Below are 25,950 nucleotides of genomic sequence, written 5' to 3'. Positions count from 1 at the left end.
TGAATACTTGAAGGAAGCCGAGAGTGAAGTAATTATACTGCAAGAGACACACCCCTTAAGCACTGAGTGGGACCAAATAGTGAAAAAATGTAAACTGGGTGGATGGCTGTATATGCACCAAACACGATTGTAATATTAAAGGGATAGCAATCATTTTCAAAAAATCACATAAAGCCAAGATCGAATATAAGGCAGTGGACAGCATGGGAAGATGGGCTGTGACCAAAGTAAGAATAAACGATAACATGCTCTCTATAGTTGGCTACTATGGTCCAAATCTGGACAACCCGATCCCTCTTCAAATACTCTACTCAGAGCTTTTATCAAGCACTACCCGCATAATACTAGGTGGCGACTATAACATTATACTCGATCCCAAAACGGATAGATCCCCGCCTAGTAAACATGTAAATCTACCTAAGCTGAGGGAGTAGCCAGGAAACTACAAAAAAGACCTGGATTTGATGGACATGTGGAAACAAAAGGGAGACAACAGGCAGCCATTTACATTTCACAACAAAAAACTGGGCCACAGATCCAGAATTGACTTCTTTTTACTAAATAGGAGCCTACTAGGTAGGGTTAGAAGCATTGAGCATCTGCCAGCTCACCTGTCTGACCACTCTGCAGTCCGACTAACCCTCCTAATGACTAATAATAACACACTACCCAGATGGACAGTCGATCGGACCCTACTGTCTGATCCGCAATGCATAGATGAACTAATAACTGTTTCGGTAAATTTCTTAGAGGATAACCAGGTCGGCACGTCAAAACAAATCACCTGGGACTCCTATAAGGCTGTTGCTAGGGGGAAGTTACTAAATTTGGGAGTCCACAAATCTAAGATCAAGAAACAGGAAATTAGAATTTTGGAGAATGATATTAAACTAATGGAGGAACAAATAGCGGTAGGAAGCTCCTCAGAACCGAAGGAAACATTAGAAAAAAATAACCAAATGCTTAAGGAGAAACTGACCGACTACCTGGAGAACATAGTGAGAAAACAGTGGGAAGCAAGCAAAATGTCAAACCACGAATATTGGGAAGGATGCGGAAAAATGCTGGCGTGGAGAACTAAAACAGATCAAACAAGAAATAAAATATCTTGTATTCAGAACCATAACCAAATGACATCAAGTTCTGACGACTCCGTAATAATGCAGGAGTTCACAACTTTCTTTTCTAACCTATACAAAGAAGACATAAACCCAACCGAAGAACAGATTAGAAATTATCTGGACTCCGTACCACTCCCATCACTAACGGAGGAGGAGAAGAAAGATTTAAACAGCGAAATCAAACCTGAAGAAGTGAGAGCTGCCATAAAAGATCTGAAAAGAGGCAGAGCTGCTGGCCCTGATGCACTACCTAACGAATTCTATTTAGCACTGTAGGAATCAGTGGTTGGTCAACTAACAGAATTAATAAATACAATCTACATAGACCAGGAAAAAATCTCCGACTCATGGAACGATGCGACGATCAGCATCATTTTAAAACCTGGGAAAAACCCTAAACTCTGTGAGTCCTACAGACCCATTTCACTGCTAAACTGCGACTACAAAATCTTCATGCAAGTTATAGCAAAGAGGTTAGCCACAGTAATATCAAGACTGATCAACCCTGACCAGAAGGGCTTCATAAAAGGAAGACAAATACATGAGATAACACACGAACTGTTTGCAACAATAGACATAGCCACTTGCGAAAAAATACCTCTAGCCATAATTACTTTTGACATAGCCAAAGCATTCGACAGAGTCAATTGGACCTTTTTAAGCAAAACCATCAATAAATACAATCTAGGGGAAAGCTTTGGCCACATGGTAGGGGAAATATACAAAAAACCAAGAGCAAAAATACTAGTCAACGGAAGCCTCACCAGTAATATTGAAATACAAAGAGGTACAAGACAAGGGTGTCCGCTATCTCCGCTACTTTTTATCTTTATATTGAGCCACTCACATGCTCCCTTAGAAACCATACCTCAATATCACCCTTTAACCACCAAAACTGGTCAAAAAAAGTGGCACTTTATGTGGATGATTTGATGGTATTCACAGATAACTTTGAAAACTCCACTGATGCAATAGAGGCCACGATAATTAATTTTGGTAACGTATCAGGCTATTTAACAAACAAAGCGAAAACTGAGGCTATGAGCTGGAATACGCACCCCAATACCCCATACACCAGAGACAAAATAAAATACCTGGGGATCAACCTGGTTAAAGAGCTAGAAAAAATCCCCCAATTGAATCTGAACAGAGTTCTCGTAGAAACGAGGAGACTACTCAAAGTTTGGGACGGGTTAACCATAAGCTTTCTGGGAAGATCTAATATAAAAAAAATGTCAATCATACCCAAATTCACATATCTTTTTTACACCATACCCCTGGAATTCAAGAAAGACGCATTAAAGAAAATCCAGGGAGAACTAGCCAGCTTCATTTGGTCATCCAAGAGTACAAGAATTGCATGGAATAAACTAAGGAGGAAGAAAGATCAAGGAGGAATAGCTAGCCCTGATTTATTCGAATATTACAGGGCATTCCACTTCAAGAACATGAGACCCCTATTAAGGAAGCACCAATCCTACCCAGATTTCCTACAGAACATGACAGGCAAATTAGACCATTCTTTATTTAAGTTTGGACATCCAACATTTTTCAAAAAGATAAAACTAAAGATTTTATACAGTGCTGCAAAACTATGGTATCAAATCAGAAACACAGTAAATATACCGTACTACAGCACTATGGCTCCGATATGGGACTCCCCAGGCACACCAGACTGTTTAAAAGACTCTTTGGCCTTACCACTAAAAGAAGCAAGAATCGAAAGCTGGGGACAACTGCTGGTAGATACTCCATAATCACGTGGGACAAAATATCCTCAACCACCAACTTAACCTTATCTAAATTTAAATATTATCAGCTGACCAGCTGGGCCAAATCCCTAACGGAAAAAAAAATGGGTAACGAAGACTTGGAGAAGGAAATGATAAAAGCCACACCAATAAAAAAGGAAATACCTAGATGGTATTGGGCTCTCATCGTGGCCGGAGAGGAAGACTGTCTAGTCCCTGAAACAACATGGAGGAAAGATATGCCTGGATTAGACCTACAATCTATCTGGCAAAAATCTCTAGAAAAATGCTGGTCCACCATAAAACCAGCCACCTTGAAAGGGAATCATTTGTTCACCATCCATAGGGCATACTGGACCCCAAAAAGATAATCAAAATTTAAAGGAGCAATCATAAAATCCTGCCCCAAATGTGAAATGGAGAAGGCGGATGATATCCACATGTTCCAGAAATGCCCCTCACTCATTCCCTTTTGGCATGAAGTTGGTAAGACGATAAGCATGGTATTGGGGAATCAAATAGATGTAAGTATAACTCATTATTTTTGGGATTTATTTCGCTAATGACATGGGTATGAGTAAGTTGACTAAAAACAGGAAAGGCTTCTGTTTGTGTTGATACTGCTAGCAAGGAGGGAGATTGTAGTGTAGTTCCTATCATCCCAATAGGCTCTGCGCATTGGAATAATACCTACAGCAGTAAAGGCCTAGACCAGACGTTAACTAGGTCTACTACTGTCGATACTAGACTTAAAGTTTTGGGTTTGCCAGCTTAGCTCAGAGTTCACTAGAAACTTTCTCGAATGTTCAAGGAGGACTTAACTTCCCTGATTAGACAAGAAGGGATTTAGTTTCTGACAACCATAGAACATGACAACTTTGCTCTCCCCTAATCAAGAGTAAATCTCGAGAGTCGTGTGAACAAAAGGCAATTTATTTTACTCAGTCAGTACGTGCATTCTTAGTCTCATCAGAATGTAGAGAAAAGGAAGAGACGGGCGTGTTCAATAAAAAGGTGTTATTTATTGATCAGTCTCTTTTCTCATACAAGAGAAATGGATCGATATTATTGCAATACTTATAGTTAAGTAAAGTGCATACATTAAAAGCAATAGTATAAAATAATACTGTAAAAACATTGATATGGTTTCTAAGCCATAAGATGTTTAAAATGATTAAAATATATTACATACACTTATACATTTGACTAAACATACTCAACTGGTGTTTCTAAATACGCCTACCCCGTGTACCTGACCTAAGTCTAATACGTGGGCGGGAATAGAAAGTTACAGTTTAAGTTAAGTTTGTTTTTGCCAAGTGACTGACTAAAGAATTCTCTGTGAGGGGTTATTCAGTTCTGTACCTGGAAGTTAGGATGAATGAGGGATGGTATCTCTCTCTCTGCTCTCGATATTCCAGGCTGCCTGCGAGGGCTACCCAGAAGCGCCGGGGCTGGATTCTCGGCAGGAGAAAGCAGCGCGTCTCGTTCTCAGCGCGTCAGGAAGGCGGGGCTGCTGCCAGCGGGGTCTGCTCTGCTCTGGGCTTCGGCAAGTATGGCTGCTCCGTCTCGTCACCACGCGTGTGTTTGCATAGCGCAATATCGGTAATATTTATACCTTTAAGGTGCCGAGATTGACGTAAGGATGGACATAGATACGTCAATAAAGATGTCATACGACCAGGTCGTTAGCACATTCTTTTGCTGAAGTTCTCTGTGAAATCAAAACAATGGCCGCACGGTTTTTCCAGGTTGTCATAGGTTTGATTTGTTATGAGAACTCCGTATGCCTTATCAGGGGCTGGAGGAATATCGCTTGTCTAATTAGATCGCAAGCGTTATGACCTAATCAGATAACACGTTCCTGTGCCGTAGTGTGACTGCGTCAGATAACGGTATCTGCATCATGGGGGTTTTCTGCCTCATGGGCTGACTGCTAGTTAACTTGTTGGTTTGTTAACCAGAATAGGGTCAGGAATAGGGGGGATCGATTCAGAACCTATAGGAATACATGACACCCACTCCACGCTAACTATGGACATATTTACTAATCTAGGCATAGTATAACATAGTACAACATACTACAGAGTAGTGTGTATACCTTACCACCCCAAAATACATAAATGCATTTCGAAATTTTCAAATATACGGAAAAATTGCAGTTATATGTATTGTATGCACTCAAGCTGTAGAATAATGCCAAAGTAATTACGCATTTTCATACATTAATACTATTCGGTATATGAGAAATTACACATGAAATGGCTCTTAATACAGAAAAAAAGTTCGAGACCATTCCATCACATAATAAAATATTTACGAACATACCAGCGGGCAGCTAATGTCTATAAAGTATCGAAAAATAGAAATCTTAGTTCTCTAGGAATAGTTTCTTACTTTAAGCAGAAGATAAGTGTCCCGAAAAATATGCAAAAATATTTAGGGGCTGCTGAAAAGTCGCTGTCTGTGAACTGGAGGGAAAACTGTTCATGTGACTTTATTTTTAAAGTTGAAGGCCGAATTCAGGGAACGCCGTGTGCGAGTTTGCTCAAAAGTCTCTATTTCTGCTCTGGTGAGAACATCATATCATTTAGGCTCTCGAAAAAACTGTCAACAGCTTCATGGGAAAGTTCCACTAACTCGGAAATAGGTGTAACCATGCATTCGTGCGCATGATTGTCTCCATTGACATTCTGATTCGCATTGCTGACAGAAGGTCGTACCTGTTCGATGCTGCTTTCATCTTGAACTTCACTACCCCTCAATCGTAGTGGTGAAGCTTCCACGAATGCCGTCATCAGGATTGGTAGCCTTTGAGGGCAGCACAAAGCATGAACCTTTATTGGGCTCAACAATGTTTCTGCATCCATCGGCGCATCCGATTGTAGCGTCAGACAGGTGTCTAACACGCATTCTTCTCCGCATAGCAGACACCTTAGTACAGGTAAAACACATCTTTGCCACATAGGTCGAAATGATAGAAACCAAGTCATGTTCAGGTCTCTAAGCCGGGAGAGTCCCAGGATTTTTGATATCCGGTATCCAATGGCTAGGATTGTTTCTTCCATTGTCGCGAGAGTTTGGTCTGTGACATGGGTTGCCATAACGATAAATAAGGACTAAGAATAGGATTCCTGCAATTAGTCCCAAGATCAGGGGAAGTCCGCCAAAAATCGAATGGACGAAATCTGGAAAAATACCCAGTATGGCTTTGAATGGTGTTAATGCCATCGAAAATACTGTCTTAAATACCCCTGAGATCCCATTGGTATCAGAAATATTTAAGATTTCGTTCAGGATTTCCGCGAAATGTGCGGGGGAATTAGTTGATAATAATGTATGTATCTCTGCAGTCGTCCTTGCGACTTGTAGATCATACATTTCTTTTGATGACGTGAGCCTTGTAGGCGTCTGAAGAAGCACTGTTTTCATTCTGCTTAAAGTATCTATTCGAATAGAAGTACTTTTCAAGTTGGGCCATGCCCTTGCCTCCCTGTCTGGAAAGGAGCTGGGGAACAAAGAGCGTCCACAGCACTTGACCTTCGCAGTCGTAGTTACTAGATAAGGAGTCCCGGGCATGAGACTACAGCATCTGCGGTCTACAATTAGAATGTAACTCCCATTATAGAGTCTTTGAAAGAATGGTTCTATCTCTGTTGCAGGTGCGCCTTGCTGGTGACATGAAAGGTTGTATGAATTCCCTTCACAGGCTCCGTGCAAACTAATTCCGTTACACAGAAGTGTGCCACTTAGTGACATCGCACAATTGTTGCCACTAAGAAACACTTTCTGTCCTTTATTACTGACACATGCATGTGAATAGGGCAGGTTCCATGTTGTTTTAAGGTACCCCTTTCCCAATTTCTCGTACATGCCAGCCTGTATATATTTTTGGCAGTATTGAAACCTGAAGGTTGAGATTGGAATATTTATTATCCCATGTATTATCCATTCACTGACAGGTCGTTCTGACATTGTCACTGGTAATCTTTCTAGTTTTTCAATGCTCAAGATTGTATGATCAGCACCCTTTTGTGCCATACTGATTTGTCTATCAGTAAGGTTAAAGATTTGGAATAGTGACGTTGTGTTGATTAAACGCCAAGGCACATAGCCTGAACGCAGATTTTGTAACGTCCAGCCAAGCTGTACAATAGAACGCAATTGAGACTGACCGTGTTGTAATAACAGTAAGTCCTGCGATAATATGTCGATTGCTGAAGACACAATGCTGTCCAAAGAAAAAATTCTGGAGGACAGAGTCATTAACCCATTGTCCACTACAGAAAGTGATTTTTCCAAATTAATACGGTCAATTTCCCGTATTCTCTCTGCTGTTTCAATTTGAGTAACCTTCCAGGCCTCATTGTATGCTGCATATACAGAGGCTGCTATGAAACGCTTTTGACGCTGTTTGCGTGGTCCCATAGTGAAATCACGCAAGTCAGCACCATCAGTAAGTAAAGTTAGGTGTTGCTTAATTTCTGCCAGTGTGGAAGTTTGTAGCCATTGAAGGCATAATTTGCCCACACTGTAGGTGGTTATTATCCCTGGGTGATGTCTTTGAGGATATCTAGGGTCTGGCCTGGTCATTTTGAACCCCTGTGTTTTGTTCAGGAATCTGTCTTGACAGTTATTAGTATCTGTGGGCCAGATCAACCACTGCTTCCAATTAGGATGTGTTCTGTTTTGGTTTAATATATGGTTTACGTCTATCTCTTCATCTATAGAAGTGTTGCTAAACATTGCTGGCTTTGGAATAGACGGTTTATTTAGGTCTTTGATTTTGGCTAAGCCAAGACAGGTGGTTTGTTGGACAGTGTCATTTAAAAATATAATTTGTTCTGGGATCATGCAGGCTCTAAACAGTGATTCTATACCCTGTACTTGCCATTCTTTTGTACCCCAAACACTTTTCAATTCAACATTTTTGTCCCAATAATCAAAACCAAAAGTGTTTATTTGTTCGAAGAATGAATCTGAATATATCAATTTTGTGTTTGTTATCATGGTCTTGGTCCCTGTTTTGTTTGACAATTTAAAATAAAATGTTTCAGCATTACTTGTGTTAAAACCTGAAAAATATGAATATTTGTCGTAAACGGTTCTTGAGCTCCCTTTTGGAGGTGTTGCACAATGTTCCCATTGATTATAATTTAAAACATTTCTAGGTTGTGCAGATCTATGTAGAAAATGGTTACCATAGTGGTTATAACAGTACATACTATCATAATTTGTAGAACCCTGCAAATAATCATGTTTGGTAAATTTAGCAGACATTACTAAGTCAGACATCATATTATTAATGCTTTCGAAGTCCCAATCATCAGCAAATGAGTTTGGTTTTACAAAGTCACTCAAGGAGATCTTAATTTGGTGTGGATATTTCAGGATCTCGACCGGACCATAAATTTCATAATCAGTGTTGTCCCATGCTACCCCACCAGGTATAGGATTGGCTGTGAAGTTGGCTGAAGAAAGTTCTCTTTTCTCGACGTGTGAAGATGTGTGTGGTTTGAGGATCAAGTTGATTTTCTGACTTGCTGTGTCCATTTTAGCATATTTTCCCTCAATGAAGCGTCCCAAAGTTAGTACCATGATGAGCCAAAGTATGAGGATAAATGCACCAAAACCCACCCAAAATTCAATCCATGGGGAAATCAGATATGTTTCTTTCAGTTGTTTCAAAAGTTCTTTAGCTTTATCTTTAAAGGTTTTTGATGATGGCTGTGTCTTTGATTCACTGAAGTCTTCAGAGGAATCATCGAAGTTTATGAAGTAGCCGGATGCAGTTCTGTCAATTGTTCCAATTGCTTCAGGATTTTTGTTTCTTGCATTTTCACTTGGTACTTCATTGTAGATTGGTGTGTCTCTGCTAAATGTTTTTATTTGGGTTTTCAGAGGTCTGAGTTCTATTGCATTGTTGCATAGTCCTTGTTGTTCTTCTGTAGGCGTTTCGAATGTGATGAGCCTCTTTGTTAGGACCTCTGTACTGGTAGCAAACCTTGGTGTTCTGCTACTCATTGGGAGTCCACTTGGCCTACTGTTTGTTATCGGCCACATGATTGTGGTTTTACCAGGTCGATGGATACAACTCGGTTCTCCTTTTTACCAGCAAGTGGCGGTAGTACAACTGATCTTGTCCCGTTGACAGACAAGACAGGAACTGCTTTTCTGTAAGAAGGCCCAAATTCCTTCTTTACCGCGATCTTTTCCCTGACTAGATCCCCGACTTTTGGAATCCAGACAGGTCTTGCTGGGACAGGTGGTGGTTCTTCAGTGGTTGTTGGCTGTTGTTTCAACTTTATGTTGCTCAGGTCTTTTCTTGTTTTGTTTAAGTCCTGCAAAATAGCCAAACGGTCTTTGATATCAAAGCTTTTTTCTTTCACCACTGAAGTCTGACTATCAATGTCAGAGATCATCATCCTAGTTCCAAATAATAATTCGTACGCACTGAATCCCTTCAGAGAATTTCTTGGCAAGTTATTGAGACTACGTTGGACACTTATTAGATGTTTGACCCACCCAGCTCCCGAACCTAATATCCTTTCCGTTATAGATTGCTTTATGCCTTGGTTTTTTCTTTACACCATCCCGTATCCCTCAGGAAGGAAGTGAGAAGATTCCCGCTGGGCTATGCTCATTTGGTCATTTTTTCCCCTCAGGCTGGAGGGCTAGAGTGAAAACAATGGTCAAACGTAGCATGCTCTTAGCGTATATGCCATTTAGACTCGCAAATCTTTGTATAACAGTCCAGACGTCAGCCGAGTGCTGGTGATCTACATTATAAGTGGAAACTAGCCTGTATATGTTAATCGCAAGCCTTCCTTTTTACTTCTGATTTTTTCTGGAGTAAAAAGACGAGGTATTAAACTGTTTCTCTCCCCACTGCGATTTCTGTTGCAGTTTGGGCAGTTTTTCACAAACATGGTGTGATGCAGGCTCATGCCTGGCCACCAGTACCGTGATTGTAATTCTTCCAGAGAATCTTTTAGTTTGAGGTGTCTCAGACCCTCGCCCATATGTGCGTCTGCGATTAACAAGTTTCTCCTGTCCATGTTTGGAATCACTCTATCCCCCACTCCAGGGATTCGAGCAAAAGGGACGGAGTTTGCATCGATTATGTATGTATGATTGAGTGGATAGTTGATCGGTAACGCTGAGCAGTCGCCTTTTGATGACGTTTTCACCGCCAGCACTGTTTCACCGTCAATGTATTTTAATGTACGCTTTTTTCGAACTACGGGAGCCGATTTAGTGGCTGCCGCTGTGGCTGTGTCAGCCAATGAATTCCCTGCAACGTGAACGCCATCACGCTGATGACTCAGTGAGTGTGTCACGTGAGTCTTTGGTAGTTCTTTTTGTAAAAGAGCTATTTGTTCCCAGAGCAATTTCTGCTTTATTGGTGCATCATTGTCATCTTTGTAACCGTTTTGAATCCATGTCTGCAAATCCTTGTTGTATGATTTGACGCAGTAATATGAATCTGACACTATAAGTGTCGGGAATTCGCGATCCGCATTATCTAGCGCCATTTTCAAAGCCATTATTTCAGTTTGTTGTTCTGAATTAGTTTCCACTGAGTGTGTTTTTGTTAATAGAGGTTTTAGTTTACCTCCGCGCCACACTTCTTTTGTAATCCCACATGTGGGGTTGTATGCTTGTTCTCCCCAAACGGAGGGTTGAGCATGTCCGTCTGTATAAATTACACAGGCGTAATGTCCTAAAGGCAGAATGTCGATTGGCAGAGGGAATGTTTTTTCATATTCTAAATTTTTTAATTCTTCTAGTTCTAGAAAATTGTCAGCCAGGCTATATTTGATAATTCATATCCTACGAACAGGACTTTCAGATGGGCAATTCTGGATTTTTTAAAGTTGAATTTGTAACCCTCTGCTGCGAACCCAAGTATTATGGTGTTCACTCTCTTCAAGTGAGTCTCCAAGTCATCATCTGTTAAGTAAATGTCATCGACATAAGATAATGCTTCATCATCATATAGCTGTAGTAATTCTGTTACTCTCGCTGAGAATACCCCCGGGCTATTCTTGTACCCCTGGGCTAACCGACAGAATTGTTTTTGAGTGCCATTTATTGAGAACGCAGTTAAATATCTGCTCTCTGGTGCTATGTTTTGACAAAAGAATCCATTAGAGATGTCTAATGTTGTTTTGTATTTTTTGCGCACTATGTTATTCATTAGTGCAGCACTGTGTGAGTTTTGCACTGCAAAAGTTTTGCAACATGTGTTGAGGTGTTGGTAATCCAAAACTAGACGATATGAATTGTCTGGTTTGGAGACCGGAAACAAAGGGTTGTTCATTTGTGAGGTGCAAGTTTCAATCACCCCCTGGTATTCTAGCTGATCTAGTATTTCATTTACCTGTTTTTTAGCTTCTTGCTTAATTGGGTACTGCCTTTGTGCAATAGGTTGTGATTTTAACTGGATTTTGTGAGGAGGAGAGTCCTCATCCCATCCCACGTGATTTTTATATAAAGCAGGAGCTAGAGCCACTGCCCATTTTCTGGCAAGTGTGTATTTTTTATGAATTGGGATATGATTTGAGAAGGCAGGCATAATGCGGTCGGGTGAGGAAGCACCAGGTAGTATCGAGCGGGTTTGCCGATAGGAACAATGTTTCCACGAGGCGTTCCTGCCCTTGCCTAAGACCATGGGGTGTAATCAAACACTCTTTTATCATTCCAAGTAAAATACAAACCGTATGTACAACTACACGCATGTTTTGTTATCAACAGCGTTTAATATAAATAACTAGTATTTATTATTATAAACACTTTTTCATTTGAATACAGGAGTGGCAATACAGGGCTGGACCCTGTATGGTCCTGAAGAAAAGCTTGGGGGAGCTTGAAACATGTTGACCATAACACTGATCTAGCTCAGTAAAAGTTAGAACACAGTGTTACCCCTTTTTAAATTTTTTATACCACACTAGGAGCAAAATAAATTGTTGAGGCCCACTAGCACGGTATTTTTAATTTCACACCCACTCCACCATCACCACACTTGCACCACACATAGTCATCTCACAAAACCAGTGCTCCAGCGTAGTCGCCTTGTCGCAGCACGCCCCTTTTCGTAGAGAACTGGGATGGCCCCAATGATGAAGCATGTCACCGTGGGGCAACCCCGGTGAGTGAGGGGACTCTAGAAAGAAATTTTTCTTTCTTACATGATTTGGTACACACTGACTTAGTAAGCAGTAACCACACAATACCTACCAGGTCTCCGGACCCTTCACATAGGGTTCCTGTATTGCATAATTATTTCTTCGCCATGAGGGCACTCCCTGACAAACTCTGGTGGCCAGTCTTTTTCAGCTAGAAGGATATCATAGCCCTTGGAGAGATTATCCCAAAATAGACCCCTTATTTTTCTAGTCTTATCTCCCTCTATACGCAATGTTATTTCGTATATTTTGTGAGGTTTGCTAACTCTGGTGTCCGCAGTTTCCACTTGAAGATATTCATTCGTGTCCACTGTCTCCAGATGATTCATAAGGACTCTGCGAGCTATGCTCACTTCTGCTGCGCTGTCTAGCATTGTCTGAGCCCACTCTCCGTTTTTCAGTTGTGTCCTCAGTATTCTCGGCATTGTTAACTACCTTGATACTGGCTACTTTCTTTTTTGGAAATTGTAATTTCTTTTTTAGATGAGCAGGTTCCTTGTCTTTGGACTTGGCGTGCTCTTCTCTTTGTTCTGATCGTCCTCTTCTTTCCGATTTCTGCGAGGAAGTCTGAAAAGATTGAGAGGGACGTGTATCAATGTCTTGATATCTATCAGGCTTTTTTAGATTATCCCTATTTCTAAGGTTATATCTTTTCCCAGAGGGGTCACTCTGAGGTGACCTGTGTCTTTGGTTCGGAGATTTCTCTCTTCGCCTAGGAGACCTTCCTCTGGACTGGAATTTCTTTTCTTTAGGATTGGATTGTTTGTTTCCATCCCAGTTCTTTTTTGGTGAATTATTATTAAAAAATATTTTTTCAGGACTTTCAGTCAGTTGCGGTTTTACTGGTATTCCACCTAAACTGTCTCTACCTAGTTCCTCATAGGATTTTTCTATGATTCTGGCAATTTCAGCTGGTTGGTCTGCTATATCTGTCTCTTTTAACCTCTGGCGGATCGCCACATTTGCTGCGTCTCCCTTTATGTTGGCTAATAGTATAGCCGAGACCTGCTTGAAGTCTTTCAGTAATTTCATACCAAGAGTTAAAGCGGGTTCTGGACCGTATTCGTCTTGAATTTGTTTTAGCACATCTGGTATTACCAAGATGGATGGAACACCGTGCGTTTTTGTGTAGATAGAAGCGAAGACTGTACCCCAAGTGTCACAGTCCTCAATGTGTGGTGCGATTCCCATTGGAAGACAGATAGTCAGAATCCTGTGTTTTTCTAGCAGGGTGGTGTCTGGAAACACCGCCTCTATTTGGGTGATTTTCTGTGCTAACCAGAATGGTATTTTTTCCCGTTTAGCCGGTACTTTACCTAGGCAGGACTGGATGTTCTGTGGTGTAATTTTATTTGTGTTCCCCTGGTGAGGGGTCAGCTGTGGAAGTTTAATTGCTGGCTGAATTGTTGAAGTCCGCATCACATACTGGACTAATTGTCTATGTATTTTTATTAATTGTTTTAGCTGTGTTAAAAGCTCTGCTGCAGACATCTCGTTGATGTCTGGATGTGGTGTGTATCCGGCTAGGACCGGCCACGTTGCTCCTGGTCTACCTAAAGGACCGAGCCTGGTGATGTGATTGTTATGTTTTAGGGCGCCATTAAATAAGAGCAAATGCTCTTGAAATTTAAGTGGTACTTCCACCTCCTCGAAAGGAGTGTACATTTCAGGAGGTTCCTCTATTTTGTAATAGTGGAAGTACTTTGTTACAGCATTTGCTGCTGGAAAATGTATCCATGAATAGTATACCTCTGTCTGCCGATATTCGTGTGCCTCAATTACGAATATGACTGTGCCACCTCTAGGTGTCAGTCCATTTTCTATAAGTTTTAGGGTTATAGATCTCCTTTTAATGACCGGAATGAGTATTATCTCCGGGTCTGCGTCTTGCATAGTAGCATCCGCTGCTGCGAGTTCAGTTGCTAATCTAACTGCCTCTCTTTCGTCTTCATTGTCTGACATTTTACTGTCCTGAAGGTTATTTTGTTTGTTTGCAGATCAGGTTTCTTATGGAAACAGAGATTAGATGCACATTATTTTGGAACAGTGTATCCTTCAACGTTGACTATACCAAGAACCATACATAGGAGTTCCCTCCTGCGAGGTTTTGGAGGATATAACCTTTCACCCACTCCAGACGTCTTTGGAGTATAATGGGAAAAGGGGTCTGAGTGAGAAAGCACGACTGAGTTACTCTAAATGTCTTACGTTAGTTTTATCGCCCTTTCCAAACGCGTTGGGCGCCATGTAGTGTAGTTCCTATCATCCCAATAGGCTCTGCGAATTGGAATAATACCTACAGCAGTAAAGGCCTAGACCAGACGTTAACTAGGTCTACTACTGTCGATACTAGACTTAAAGTTTTGGGTTTGCCAGCTTAGCTCAGAGTTCACTAGAAACTTTCTCGAATGTTCAAGGAGGACTTAACTTCCCTGATTAGACAAGAAGGGATTTAGTTTCTGACAACCATAGAACATGACAACTTTGCTCTCCCCTAATCAAGAGTAAATCTCGAGAGTCGTGTGAACAAAAGGCAATTTATTTTACTCAGTCAGTACGTGCATTCTTAGTCTCATCAGAATGTAGAGAAAAGGAAGAGACGGGCGTGTTCAATAAAAAGGTGTTATTTATTGATCAGTCTCTTTTCTCATACAAGAGAAATGGATCGATATTATTGCAATACTTATAGTTAAGTAAAGTGCATACATTAAAAGCAATAGTATAAAATAATACTGTAAAAACATTGATATGGTTTCTAAGCCATAAGATGTTTAAAATGATTAAAATATATTACAAACTTTACTAGGGAGGGTCAGAGGGAAAGTTTAATGACCGAGAGTGCTACGTCCCTCGTAAGTACTAGACACCAACTAATAAGTAACACTCAGTCAAAAACCTGCTCAGAAATGAGGGTTGAAAGATTGTGTGTGCTGCTTGCAAAATCAGTAACGGGACACCCTTCTGATAGTTACAGTGTTCCCATCAGAGTTCCAACCTGTACCGCCCTTCATCATTTGGGAAGGCCACCATAAGTACACAGGGAAACCCTATATACGATCAGGCACAGCATGGTGGAAAACAATGCCCAATGAAGTTATGACAGGTCGGTGGCAGGATGTAACCAATAAGCAGTGCTAAATAATGAAAATAAAATTTTTTCAAAAAGTGGTGATGTTAAAAAGGGGTAGGAGAAGGAAAATAGATTTATTAGCAACCTTCAACTCCCACTCTCTAAAAACAGTGCAAAAAGGTAGTGTGAGCAAATTACTACCTCGACAGTTTATAAAGTCACGGTCGACATGTTTCTGCAGCTTTTACCTGTGCCCCGGGGTCACTTGCTGCTTCTTCAGGACCTATCCTGCTACTGCTTAATTAGTGCATAATAAACAAGGAAACTTAAATAAAATAAATGTCACCTTAGATTCTCCCCATGTTATGGAGAATGCTGCCCCACCTCACCCGGCATTAGCTCAGGTACTGCGGAGCCCCGCTCTATCCGTCGGTACTCCAGACGTCCAACTGGGCTGTCTGTGGGAGGTGAAAATATATTACATACACTTATACATTTGACTAAACGTACTCAACTGGTGTTTCTAAATACGCCTACCCCGTGTACCTGACCTAAGTCTAATACGTGGGCGGGAATAGAAAGTTACAGTTTAAGTTAAGTTTGTTTTTGCCAAGTGACTGACTAAAGAATTCTCTGTGAGGGGTTATTCAGTTCTGTACCTGGAAGTTAGGATGAATGAGGGATGGTATATCTCTCTCTGCTCTCGATATTCCAGGCTGCCTGCGAGGGCTACCCAGAAGCGCCGGGGCTGGATTCTCGGCAGGAGAAAGCAGCGCGTCTCGTTCTCAGCGCGTCAGGAAGGCGGGGCTGCTGCCAGCGGGGTCTGCTCTGCTCTGGGCTTCGGCAAGTATGGCTGCTCCGTCTAGTCACCACGCGTGTGTTTGCATAGCGCAATATCGGTAATATTTATACCTTTAAGGTGCCGAGATTGACGTAAGGATGGACATAGATACGTCAATAAAGATGTCATACGACCAGGTCGTTAGCACATTCTTTTGCTGAAGTTCTCTGTGAAATCAAAACAATGGCCGCACGGTTTTTCCAGGTTGTCATAGGTTTGATTTGTTATGAGAACTCCGTATGCCTTATCAGGGGCTGGAGGAATATCGCTTGTCTAATTAGATCGCAAGCGTTATGACCTAATCAGATAACACGTTCCTGTGCCGTAGTGTGACTGCGTCAGATAACGGTATCTGCATCATGGGGGTTTTCTGCCTCATGGGCTGACTGCTAGTTAACTTGTTGGTTTGTTAACCAGAATAGGGTCAGGAATAGGGGGGATCGATTCAGAACCTATAGGAATACATGACAAGATTTGCATAAACTGGGTTAAACCAGCACCTCCTCTACACGCGAACTGGCTAAACTCCACAATAAAAACTAACAAACTTGATAGGAAAGGGAATACTAGCAAAAAATCAAACTTCTGGGAAATATGGGAACAGTACTTCCAGTTAACTAACACCTTTTGTATGGATCCGGAAATGATAAAGGATAAAGGAGAATCCTGTTTGGAAACAACACCTAAAGGGATACTCCCCAAACAAGTACGATAAACATGGGGCAGTGACGTCATAGAACGTTGGAACAACAGACTCCCGAAACTCCTTACACATATAATCGCAAAATGAGGATAAAAAAAAAAGAGAGTGATTTATGACCCACCACCTGCGAGAGGTGATGGAGACAGATTACACTCTGGTTCATACTGATTTCAGAAGGTGTTTTTGGTATGTTTTTTGGTTGGGAGTAGACATAGTCCCTGGGTTAAAGAACAACTCCACCTCATTGCCCCCACCATCTCAACAAGTAATGCCCTTGTCATGTTTCAGTGTAGTGGCTCATTAGATCCACTAGAGCAGATGTTTTGTAAGCAAACGGGTCTGAGTGCCTTTTGGAGTATGCTGTTTGAGGTATGCCATTAGGTGGCAGCAATGAAAGAGTGCATCAGGCCACTTTTCCCATTAGTGATACATCGGTTTACTTCTGTTAATGAGATAGCCAGCCTGAAATGCTGCCTTTTCCTTGAGGGCTGCATTAGCAGCCATTCCCAATAAACAATGTGTACATTTCTACAAACAAAGCATCATACAATTGTATTATTGTTAATAAATATTTAAAACTGTTGATGTTTGTTGAATCACTCCTTAGTATGTACATAACTCAACAGTAAACACTGTTTGTTCAGCCATTACAACGTTGGAGCTGCATCCACATGCACATAAGCAGGGAGGTAGGACAGAAAATATTATGTCAGAGTTAGGAATGTATGGTGATCTTGGGTTAGAGGGAAAAACAAGAGCCACAATGCAGTGGCGGTTTGTGATCCCTAAAAGTGGTGAGGCTTAATACTTTCTACAAGTTCACTACATTGTTTTCAAAATTTGCCTCGTGTGCCCTCACACACAAAGGTACCCGCGCTCACACTCAATGTTTGTCACCCATAAATGCAATTGCACACACTCACATGCACACTTTCATAACCACTGACCCTCACTCACAACTACTGGTGTACAGGGGCTCCGATTTCAACTCCTGCGGTACAGGTGTTCTGCTCCAATAGTGCAGCAGGTACGGGTGCACAAGGGCATCTGTTCCGTGGTGCAACTGCACCTGTTGCACCATTGGTAGAGACAATCCTGACTTGCTCCCATTCCCTCTCACAACCTCCTCCGCGCTCACTCATTCGAATTCACTCCACTGCTTTACTCACTCCCTCGCTTTCCCTTATTTATATTCACTCTCACTCATGCATTGGTTCAGACTCCTTCATTCTCATTGATACCCTCAAACATAATAAATGTACACACATTCTCACTCAATCTCATCCTCTCTCAATCACTCACAAACAAACTTTCCCTCATTCATACCCAGAGAAACAGCACTTTTATTTTAACTTACCTTTCTTTCTTTTATGGCAACTCAGAGGCTCCAAGGCAGCAGCAGAGCAGGGATCTGGTGCTGGTCATAGGCACCAGCAAGCAGCGTGGGATTGGTAACGGGGGCATTCGGGCAATGCCCGAGGGGCCGGGGTCCAAGTTCCAGCTGAAGGCTGCTTTTGAGCAGCCTGTGGGCCGATTTGGGCGGTGTCTCTGTTGTTCGACTATACCACCAGGGCCAAGTGGGTGTCTGAGTGGCCTTTCTGGAGGGAGATGGGCACTCATTATCTCCCGTATAGCAACAACAGGTACAGATGTCCCCCCTTTTCTCTCGCTGGGCCTCCCATTAATGTAGGCATACTGAGCGGGGCAGGGGGCCTGAGCAGAAGTGGACTCAGCAGAAGTGGCCTCACTTGTTTTCAGGTGTGTTTCTCTAGTGTAAACCGATGCGTGCATTTTTTTTACCCTCCCCCCTTTATGTAAAATTACTCTGAAAGCAGTGATTTGAGGGAAGGCATTATGCAAATGTGGGCCGATTTTTTCATGCGTGCCCGGGCCGATTTTTAATCCCAATCCAACCCTGCCAGCAAACCGTGATTCTTAACGAGAAGCCGGACAGAGCAGCGGGGCCAGGTTTCATGGGAAAATCCACCTCAAGCCCCTTCCCGGCTTCCGGATAGGCTGGAAGCACAGTCGTATCAGAAGCTGGGGCAGTGCTGGGGCTGCTCTCCTGCTGCTCTGGGTGGCTCCTCATTGGCATCAGAGATGCACTGATGTGTACTGATGTGCGCCCTAACAGCCAGAGTTTAGCAGCTACACTGTTCTGCCTCAGGCATGCACAGTATGTCTGCTAAAAATGGATTGTGCTTGTGTGAGGGGATCGTAGTTGGACTACCCCCCTCAGGCATGCACAAGTCCAGGCATCCGCCAACAGAATGTTGTGTTTTTAAACAACACTGTAGCTGGATCATAGCTCAGCCCCTTTCTCCTCCTGTCATCAGGACCCGGGTGGGGAGGTCTGTCCTGTCCTGCAGAGTTCATGTAAACACCAAAGTTGTGTTTGCATGAACACTGCTAAATGAAATTACTACAGGTGTAATAATCTCATTTAGCACTGGTTCATTGGGCTCCCAGGTGGCAGGGCTGTGCCCTAGAACTTCTGAAGAGGGACCCCCCCTGCTGCACTGCCTGCCAGTGGGTGTGCTGTATGACTTGAAACAAATAGGCGTGTCCCATATAACAAACATTGAGCTTGAACCCCAAGGCCTGCAGCAGGTCAAGCGAAACCCTCCACCCAGTGCACTGTATCATGAAAGGCTTTAAGAGTCCCCACTACACAGGGTTTCTCCCTGGCCTTCAGCAGGGCAGCAACACTGCCAATGCACTGAGGTAACCACAGGTGCCTGGGCTGCAGTTTCTCCTCCCCAGCTATCTAGTTCAGATGTATGATGGTATTCTGCAAGCATTTATCACACGTGCTTTGAGAACGCCGTCATTAGAACTAAGGCTTCTTTAGCACTCATTCGTTCTGCACGCAAGTCGTTATAACAACTTGCCTTAAGGGGGTGCTGGATTTTGGAATAGTTTAATTTGCTGTTCCAACTCCAGTCTGTGCAACTGCAGGGAAGATGTTGGACTTTAATTCCAGCCCCATTCCACCAATGTGCCCCCCTAAAGCAAGTTGTTGTAATGAATTGCGTGCAGAACCAATGTGTGCTAAAGATGCGCGTGTTCTGTTGCGGGCGCTGTGAAAGCACAGTGTGATTGGGGATTTGTCCTAAAGGATGTTTCCCATCTACTTCTTCTGTCATTGTAATGAGTTCAGTAGGTGTCCTCAGTCTCCAGCGCCTTCTCTCCAGGCTCCTGCCCTTGCTTAAGAAGGCTATCGACACAGGGAAGGGAGACAATAGCTACCTATGGCCAGAGCAGACAGTGCTCCGGGTCCTTGAGGAAGGGGCGAATGTAGATCCATGTTGTGGTGTAAGTTTCAATAGCAGCCAGTCATATAGTTTGTGAAACAAGCCCCTGCGGAGATACAAAAGAGGCCATGGCCCCTCAAAGCAAGTACAATGGGGCCCGTGAGGTGGGGTAAAAGAAACAGGGTGTAACCCACCCTTCATGGGGCCCTAAGTCATCCTAAAGCTTCTGAATATCTGTGAGATACTGGGTATTTAGGGGTATTCAGGGAAACATAACCTTTTCCACAGGGACCCTAATTGTGTTATCCTATGCCCTTGAGTAGGAAACCTGCATTGTATTGCTAGACCTGTCCGCTGCATTTGACACGGCCTATCACACTACTCTGATCGACCGTGTCACTGCAATGGGCATTCGGGACAAAGCAAAAGACCTGCTACTATCCTTTCATCCTTTTTCACAAACCGGACCCAGGCGGTAACTCTGGGCACCTTCCATTCTGCCTAACTGACATTACCGTGCGGTGTTCCGCAGGGCTCATCCCTAAGTCCGACACTTTTTAACATCTATGTGTCAGACTTAGCCAGAGTCATCAAGGCAAATGGGATAGGCCTTACATCATATGCCGGCTGTCATGTCGTGACTTCAATAACGACAGACACATGTGCATATATTTATAGGAGCTTTATTGCCTGCTTCCATTCATGTCCCTGTCCCTACACTAACTGCCCTTTCCTGTATATACTCCGCCTCTTCCCCCAACCCCGATGCTCCTCCCATCCCAACTACTAGACTGCACAACATTACATCTCCCCCTTTGTTAACAAAAAACTTGAACCGCTTCTAGTCCATTTCTTCGATTAATCTCTTTGGTTTGACAATGTCTCTTCGTGGCCTGAAACAGGGTCCACTGTCGGTCAGCACATTTCCCTGCGACTGGCCAAACCTCAACAACGGGCTTGGTTGATTTGCTTCACCAATGTCTGGTTGCACTGTGTCTTTCTCAAGTATTTCCTTCATACCTGGTGTGCATTTCTGAAAGTGAGATGCATTGCGAGTAATTCTTCTTTGCTCCGACTCAGCCGTAATCATGGTGCCTTTGTGCTGGGTAACGGCGAGGGGTTCATCTTTGAACCTACAGTCCGTCTTCTTGGTCTGTCACTGTTTGACCACTACACAATCTCCAGTTTGCAAAGAGGGAGGCTTGGCATGCCGTCGGGCATCAGCGTATATTTTCATTGTTATTCTCCGCACAGTCAGCCTTGGCGGTTTCGTGATGAATGCGTGTCGGGGACACCGGTGCCAGAGCTCCGTCCCACGTAGGAATCCTTGTCCTGATGGGTCGACCTAACATGAGTGTGGCAGGGCATTTTACGGTGGTGGCGTGTGAAGTGGTTCGATACGCCCTTAACACTTCATTCAGAGACACCTGCAAATCTTTCTTTTCTAGCGTAGCCTGTTGGAAAGTCTTTTTCAAAGTGGCCATGAATCTTTCAATGGTGCCATTTGCTTGTGGCCACAAGGGGGTAACCTTCCGATGTCGAAAGTTCAGGTGTTTTGCAAAATCACTGAATTCATGGCTATTGAAAGGAGGGCCATTGTCCGTTTTGAGTTCCTTGGGAACGCCCCACGCAGCAAACACTTCATCCAGTATCGCTATTGTACTGGACGCATTGGTGGATGACACAAATTGAGCTATTGGGAATCGCGAGTATTCATCCATGATTGCCACCACATACCGACCAGATTGGAGGGGTCCATAGAAGTCCATGGCGAGTTCCTGCCATACTCAATCCGGCAATGGGGTCATCTGAAGGGGAGCTGGAGGCTCACCTGATTTTACCAGTTGGCATTGTGGACAGTCTTTTAAAGTGGACTCAACTATTTGATCTAGTTGCGGGAACCAAACTCTCTCTCTTAGTGTTCTTTTGGTGGCAACCACTCCTCTATGACCTTCGTGTGCCAGGTTAACCACTCCTTGGCGTAGCTGTCTAGGGATGACGATCCGGTGGTCCCTCAGCAAGAGCCCTTCTGAGGTGGTTGACAGCTCATCCCTGACGTGACGGAATGCTTGCATCTCATGACGTATCTGTGAGTCTTTCATTTCATCCTCGCTCTCATGTCTCCATCGATGTGTGCACAACCGGCGCATTACTTTCTGGAGGATGTTGTCTTGGGCCGTCGCCTCCCTGATTGCCTCAAGGGGAACTGCGGGCGGTCGGGCTACGCTTACCACAAAATGTATGTACTCTTCAGCCATCGATGAGCGTGATTCATGTGATGTCTGTGGATGTCTGGACATGTAGTCCGCAGGATTCTCACCATTCCCGGGTTTGTGAATGATTGTGAAGGTGTATTCCTGCAATCTCAGACCCCACCTCTCAATGCGGGGTGGCATCTTGGCCTTGGGGTTACCAAAAATAGTGACAAGAGCTTGGTGGTCCGTGATCATGGTAAAATGTTTGCCAAAAATGAACACATGGAAATGTTCACATGCCCACACAACCACTAGGCTCTCTTTCTCGGGCTGCGAGTATGCTTTCGCACTGTCTGATAGGCTGCGGCTGGCGTATGCCACAATGTAGCGTCGCTCCGTGTCGTTGTCATATTGAGCCAGAATGGCGCCAAGACCTACAGGACTGGCATCCACAGTTATTTCCGTCTTCCTTTTGGTGTTGAAATAGGCCAGATTATCCGCTGACTCCACTGCTTGCTTGATTTCTTGGAATGCCCTCTCACACGAGGGGTTCCACACAAACGGTTGTCCTTGCTTTGTGAGAGCACGAAGGGGATGACTGATCGTTGCATAGTCTTTGATGTATCTGGAGCAGTAGCTGGCCATGCCCAGGAATGATCGGACATCGCTTACATCTTGAGGGCTCTTGGTGGTGTTGAGCGCAGTCACTTTCTCAGGGTCAGGCTTCATCCCAGCTCCTGAAAAGACGTGACCAAAGAACTTGAGTGTTGACTGATGGAACTCGCACTTGTCTTTGTTCAACGTTAGGTTTGCATCCAGGAGGGCATGACACACGCGGTCCAGGGCTTGATCATGTTCTTGAGTATTTGATCCATATACCAGTATATCGTCACTGTAGTTCAGTGAATTCGGGATGAGCCTGATGGTTTGACGGATCACTTCTTGAAAGATTTCCGCTGCGGAAGAGATTCCGAAACTTAGTCTTTTATAGCGAAATAGACCCAAATGTGTTGCGAACGTTGTGATATATCTCGATTTTTCATGTAACTCCAATTGATGATATCCTTTATTGATATCTAATTTGGAGAAGACCCTGGCTCCATTTAGCGCTGCTATCATGTCGCTCAGGTGAGGCCCTGGATGTCGTTCCCATTCAATTGCAGTGTTGGGGAGCCTCATGTCCACACATAATCTCACTTTCTCAGGGGTACCCTTCTTGGGGACGATCACCACAGGGGACACCCATGGTGTGGGACCGTCTGTTTTTTCAATAATGTCTGCTTGAAGCAATTCCTGAATCTCGTCCTCCACTGCCTGTTGTAGGTGAAAAGGGACTCGCCGTGGATGTTGAGCAACAGGACGCACCTGGTTATTTATGTGTAAGCGAATCAGGCACTTATTCATTTTGCCAAGTCCTTGGAAGAGCTTGGGAAACTTCCGGACAATGTCGGGATTGTCATGTACTCGATACAATATTTCGACCAGTCTGAGTCTCTCAGCTGTGGGCAAACTGAGGAGACAGTCAGCATCCGGTCCATGGATGACGTGAATGTAGGCTTGAATTGTTGTAGACTCATGTTTAAGTGTTGTCGCGAACTTGCCCAGACAGTGAAGTGGTTTTTTCGACATCCAGGTGAATACTCTGACGTGCACAGGACTTAACGTGGGCTGCGGTCTCATCTTGTTGTATTCCGTCACTGGCATGTAGTTTAGCGACGCTCCACTATCAAGTACAAATTTAGTGGCGTGAGTCCCCACTTCGATGTCCAGCGGAGGATATTTTTTTAGTTGATCCGGGTCTGCCACCATGCAGACATATTCGTCGGTGTATTTTGTCTCTCGAGAAGTGGACCTTGAGTCCCTGGACGTTGATCGCCTGGTCCAGTGCGAGTTGTGAGACTCTCTGCTGGAATGTGACGAGCCAGAGGACGACACTGCCCTGTCTTGCACAGCCTTTGCATGGTGTCGCCTTTCATCCGTCCGAGATCTAGTTTTCTCACTCTTCCTCTCCTTGTTGTATACTCCACACATGATTTGGAAATGGTTCATGCGTCCACACTTACGACACTGTTGCCCCATCGCTGGACACGTATCTGTGTGTGGGAAATCATACCCACATCGATAGCACTTCCTTGTACGTTCTGTCTTCCTGGTGTAGCTCGATCTCTTTCCTATCCTTCTTGAGTCGTGGCGTTGATGACTTCGACGTGTGTGTCTAGACGCTGGGCGAGACTTTCTCTGATAGTCACCAGACCTTCTCTGAGGGCCGGAGCTTTGAGTCCAGTACACCTGCTCCTTCTTTTCGCCCCGTCCTGTCTCCATGACCTTTGCATGTTCTTCTGCCTGGTCATGCACTCTTGTCATCTCTTCAATTTCATCGAGGTTATGACTCTTTCTCTGAAGTAGCCTGCGAAGGGTTTCTGAATGACAACCATCGATGACTTTCAATCGGATGGCGTCGTCAGTTGAGAAGGCGTCAAAATTGCAATATTGTGATAGTCGCCGCAGTCGTGAGATAAAGGTGCTCATCATTTCTTCTTTATCTTGGCGGGCCTGATGAAACACATACCTCTCGTAGTCCACATTTCTTTTGTGTACAAACTTTTTGTTAAGTGCATCACGTACTTTATCATAGGTTCCTTTCTCATCTGTCGGTAGTTCTTTGATCACTTTCCCAATTTCTTTGCCAACAAGATTGCGGAGTGCAATTAGTTTGTCCCGGTCTCCGGCGACTTTCGAACCCTCTAGGTAGTCTTCAAAATCTTCCAACCACTCCTGCCACCGAGGACCCATACTTCCGCCCGCCACTAGTGTCAATGGCTCCAGGGGGCGTAGATGAGAAATGATGGGCGCCGCAGGAGCAGCCACAGCCGCTGCTGCACCACCTCCATTTCGAGCGGGTGAAGTTGACATGGCTGGGCTGACGCGATGTCAACGCACTTGTGCTCTTTAGGGCGCTCACCTTGCACTGCTCACTGCTTGTGCCTACTATTGTCGCCCTTATGCCTCTTCCAAGTCTTTGCTCACCTTCTGCATTCACTCGTGCTTGTTTGGTATTTCCTTGTCTCAACCAATGCTTGTTGGACTTCTCTTCTGGTCTCTACCAATGCTTGTTTGGTCTTCACCAGTGTTTGTTTGCAGGTATCAATGCTTGTTTTGCATGTACCAATGGTTATTTCTTGATGTCTGACACTGCCTGACTTCAAAATGGCCGCTTGCAATCCACACATAAGAGATGTCCTGATAGCTGCCTGACTTCGAAATGCCCGCCGTTACTGAACTCACAGCTCACACGAGACTTCATCTCCATTCATTCTCTCTTCAGGACTCACCGGCAGCCTGTCTCAGGGGCAGCACTCTCCAGATCTCCGAAAGCGGCCAGAAAGGGGGCTCTGGCTGTCAGCAAAAGCAGAAGCGAGATACCCAGAACCCCAGCCCCAGCAGGAAATCTACTACAGGAGAACGGACTACATGTCCATGATTAAGGTACAGGGTGGGAAAAGAGGCGAGGGGGTTGCCGCACCAGACCTGATTGCTGGGTGTAAACAATTGAATCTCGCAGAGGGTGGAGGAGAGGCGGTGAGGGAAAGCGAGAGGGCAAAGAACGAGACAGTGACCGTAGCTGCTACCCCGAAAATTAGAAAAGCTGAGGGGGGTAGAGACACGCAAACCCCAATAGCACCTGAGATAGCGATTGAGAGTGGAAGCAGAGTAAGATCCTCCTACTGCCTTAGAAATAGACAATTCTCCAAACACAACTTCCTTCCGCCCATAAAACAGATCGTGGCCCCCAGGAGCACAAAGAGAAAACAGAGAGGATCTCC

This window comes from Lissotriton helveticus, chromosome 7 (assembly GCF_964261635.1).
Source record: "Lissotriton helveticus chromosome 7, aLisHel1.1, whole genome shotgun sequence".
Lineage (NCBI taxonomy): Eukaryota > Metazoa > Chordata > Amphibia > Caudata > Salamandridae > Lissotriton > Lissotriton helveticus.
The sequence above is the reverse complement of the archived record's forward strand: the minus strand, read 5'-3'. Positions refer to the sequence as shown.